Genomic DNA, 4,787 nt, shown 5'->3' with positions numbered 1-4,787 from the left:
GGGCGAAAGGGGAGCAGTCGCGGGCCGAGCCTCTGGGCTTTAAGGACAGCCTCTTAAAGGAGCAAGCACGCCTCTTCCAGTCCCCCGTGCCTCAAAGCAGGCTGCAGAAATGATGGAGATAACCAGGAGAGGGTGCCCAGACCGTCTAGAAAGACTGGCGCATCCTACATATGTAATCAACTGCTACTCGTTTCGTTTTTCATATTGTTGTCGAGGTTTTCTGGAGTGAACACCAATACCAGCTTGGAAACAGGCGTGGGAAATGGTGGTCCTTTGGGTGCTGCTTGACTCCGGCTCCCATCAGCCCCAGCTAGAATGGCGCTGTGGTCTAAACCACAGAGCCTAGGGCTTGCCGATCAGAAGGTTGACAGTTCGAATCCCCGTGACAGGGTGAGCTCCCATTGCTCGGTCCCAGCTCCTGCCCACCTAGCAGTTCGAAAGCATGTTAAAGTGCAAGTAGATAAATAGGTACCATTCCGGCGGGAAGGTAAACGGCGTTTCCGTGCGCTGCTCTGGCTTTGCCAGAAGCGGCTTAGTCATGCTGGCCACATGACCAGGAAGCTATCTGCGGACAAACGCCGGCTCCCTCAGCCTATAGAGCGAGATGAGCACCACAACCCCAGAGTCGGTCACGACTGGACTTAACTGTCAGGGGTCCCTTCACCTTCAAGGGACGAATGATGGGAGGGGTCCCACGACATCTAGAGAGGCACACACTCTCCATCCTTGCTTACCAAGAGCTATCCATTATTATTATTATTATTATTATTATTATTATTATTATTATTATATGATCTGTGAAAGGTCTCTGCCACTATGAGCCTACAATCAAAAATCTTCCTTGGGGATGAGAAGAAAATCACAGTGGAAAAGAGAGAGAGATGGAGGCAGGGATGAGCAGCAGGCAAGGGAGCTTTACAGAGGTGTTTAAAGGTCCATGTTCTAACATAATAATAATAAATAACAACAACAACAACAATTTATTACTTTTACCCCGCCCATCTGGCTGGGCCTCCCCAACCACTCTGGGCTCCTTCCAACAGAATATTAAAAGCACCATAAAACATAAAACATTAAAAGCTTCCCTAAAGAGGGCTGCCTTCAGATGTCTTCTAAAAGTCAGATAGTTGTTTATTTCCTTGACATCCAATGGGAGGGCATTCCACAGGGCTGGCTACCACTACCAAGAAGGCCCTCTGTCTGGTTCCCTGTAACCTCACTTCTCACAGGGAGGGAACCACCAGAAGGCCCTTGGCGCTGGACCTCTGTGTCCAGGCTGGACGATGGGGGTGGAGACGCTGCTTCAGGCATACTGGGCTGAGGCAATTTAGGGCTTTAAAACCCTTTGAATTGTTCTTGGAAATGTATTGGGAGCCAATGTACTGGGAGCCAAGGGGTAATATAGGCACACATTTTTTCTCCCACCCCTATGCCATTGCATACTGCCATTTATTCTTCCAAAGCAAAAGGGTCTGTTGGGTTCAAGCCTCTCTCTTCTCTTCCATTGTGTGTGTTTGTGTTTGTGCATATGCACATGCACATGCATGCACCCAGGTGTGCATGTTTTAATTTGAGGATTTTCACCCAAAATTATAATGAAACACTGCACACATCAAAGCTATACAGCAGCTACTAAACTGTGCAATCCTCTGCATTTCTATTCAGAAATACTGGTAAGTCCCCTTTAATTTTATGGAAGTTACACATCAGGCTTACTGTTGGGGTGTTTAAAAAAATGTTGTTAATATCCTTAAGCTTCACCATTGAGTTGAAGGGAGAAGCACGTGAATAAGGGCCAAATGTTACATGGAAAATCTAGTCTCTTGTTTTTAACTTAATAGAAGCTGCAAGGATATTAAGGCAGCAACTTTGAATTTTTTTGCCCCATCTCCCTGAATGTTGACCAGGAAAATTGTTAAACACACCCTTCCCCCATTGCCATTGCTCTGATCTCCATTCGGGGCACCCCATGGTTGCTTTTACAAATAAAGTCAAGAGGTCTAATCACAGGGATTTCATGCCTAACATTCTGTAGTTTTGGCGGGCCTAAAGTATTGGGAATCAGTGACATCCCAAGGGAATTAAGACTAGGGGTCATGACAGATTCCAAATACCATCCCTGCATAGCCTTATAATTGTTATAAATGCATGCAGAAAAAGCAAAACATACCGGTATTATATGAAATACAATCTGTTGTAAGAGGAGGTAAATACAGTACAAAGCTGCACATTAGAAAACACAATTTAGCTGTTTTTTAAAGCACAGTATATAAAATGGGGGGTATTGGTTTGGTTTGGTTTTATTATGTATTTTGTATTCTCACTTTGTATTTTTCTGTTGTGAACCACCCTAGGATCTTCAGATGAAAGGCAGTATATAAATTAAATTAAATATTAAAGTATCATCATCATTATGCAAGCAAACAAAAAGCATAGGTGTACTTTATCTTGAAAAACTGTAGATTCAGTAATTAAGAAATTTGTTTTTAATGTTGTAACCCTCCCTGGGACCTCAGGGTGAAGGGCATGTAATTAATAAATTAAATAATCAATAAATATGGACCCAGTTTGACAGCAACCGTGACCAGTCTCATGTAGAAAGAAGCACTGGAGTTTTTCATTCAGCTGCTACCCAGCTTCTGGCAGCTGTTAACAGAAGCTGGAGTTTCTCTGCATTTCACAGTTTTACATTTAGTTAGAACGGGTGGGAGAATTTGTGGTCCTCCATCTCCCATCAGTCCCAACTAGCATGGTCAACAGTCAGGGATGAGGGGAGCTGAGGTCCAGCAACATCTGGGAGGCCACAAAAGTCCCCCACCCTGAGTTGTATCCATTGAAGCACTAAGTGAAAGGCACTTAGTAGTGGCACCCTCGTCCCAATAGTGCCAGCAGATAGTGCTTTGTGCCAGCAGATCACTGTTGTGCAAGAGAATGCACAAGCAGGTGGCTAGTAACTTTGCTGCATGATACGTTGCACAGTCTGCTGCGCAATGCGTTTCCACTCACGCAACTGCTGTGTTGGATTCCTCTCTTGCACAACTTTTAAACTCAGCTATCCACTAGCACATGAGCTCTTGTGCTAGCAGACTCAGGGCATCGAATTCTGTCTTTGCCATCTTCATCTGTTGTCACTGCTATGACAACCAGTAGGAGCCAGTATGGTTGAAAAGAGGTTCAGAGCCACTGATATGGGCATCATGGCACCTTACCTGGACAGGGCTGGGGCAGGACAGAGCAGTGGCAAGGTGAGAGCTGAACTGGAGTCAATCCAGCATTCCTGCCTGGGCACCCACACAGACCCAAGCTTGCTGCCAGCCTGTCCCACACCACCAGGTAAACTGCAGCGACACCAGTGTCAGGAGAGAAGCTCCATTGCACCACACTGGTCACAATTGATGGTGACAGTGATGATGAATTAATGGAGTCTATCTGAACCCAGCTCCTGCCCACCTAGCAGTTCAAAAGCATGTCAAAGTGCAAGTAGATAAATAGGTACCGCTCTGGCGGGAAGGTAAACGGCATTTCCATGCGCTGCTCTGGTTCGCCAGAAGCGGCTTAGTCATGCTGATCACATGACCCAGCAGCTGTCTATGGACAAACGCTGGCTCCCTCGGCCTATAGAGCGAGATGAGCACGCAACCCCAGAGTCGTCTGCGAATGGACCTAACGGTCAGGAGTCCCTTTATCTTTACTATCTGAACGCAATATTATTGTTTGTTTGTTTTTTAAAAATCTATCCCCTCCAAGGACAGCATACAATAATAAACAACAATCACAGAGCACAATAAGAGGGAAAGGTAAATCATGAAACCAACTCATAAAATAAGGACCAATAAGGACTATTGGAGCATATATCTGGGGTAAATCAAGCAGGAGAAGAGACTCTCTTTTATCCTGACCTGAATGCACGAATTCCTCACGTGGCCCTTATTTCTGGGCTACAGAGCAGAGTCTGAATGAGAAAAGGAACTGGAAAGTTGTGTGCATCGCGACCCTGCTGGCCTCTGGGCCCTCTGGGCTGTTTCTCTGTGCTGCTGTTGTTATTCTAGGATGAGGAAATGGGGCTTGGATCCAGCCGTGCTGTGGAAGCAGGAGATGTTCAGACTTCAAAGTAAACAACCTTTATATAAACATATACACACACACAAACACACAGTGAAGTATTTGCATGGCCTAGGCACAGTCCCTCCTTCCCAAGATGCACACTACCAAGAACTCGTCTACCACAATTGGGTGCGATGAACATCTAGGGATGGGGAAGAAATTTGGTTCCATTCACATATAAGAGTGAACTTACTTAATTTGCGCTTTGGGTTGCTGTGGGGGGGGTTGTTCGTTTGTTTAAGTCCTCATGAAAATTCATTAGCATTTTCATGCAAATTTATCATAATATGCACATTTTGCAATGCTTTATGTTATCATTACATTATTCTACAACGTTCATTTCAATGTGATGCAAATTGGGGTAAGAAGAAACTCAATGATTATGTATCGCTTGCCAACTGAAAACAAGAGCAAATACTGGTTATATTTGTTGGTTTGATTTCTGTTCTATGCATAGGACAAATAAGCAAACATCTGCAATTTCCATCCTCCTTTCCATCAAAATTCTCCTATATCCTTAACAGGCAGATCAGCCCCAATTGCTCATCCTGAAAGCAAATGGCCTACAGTCCGTCCTTTCCCAAACGCTGCTCCTTCTCAATGAACTATTCCCGCTTTGATCTCAGAGGCACAAGCCTCTCTGATAGGCACTGGGCTGAAGCTGTTTTCTCTCTCACTGTCTG

The sequence above is a fragment of the Podarcis raffonei genome, chromosome 14, assembly GCF_027172205.1.
Source record: "Podarcis raffonei isolate rPodRaf1 chromosome 14, rPodRaf1.pri, whole genome shotgun sequence".
NCBI classification, from domain to species: domain Eukaryota; kingdom Metazoa; phylum Chordata; class Lepidosauria; order Squamata; family Lacertidae; genus Podarcis; species Podarcis raffonei.
Note: the sequence above shows the minus strand (reverse complement) of the source record.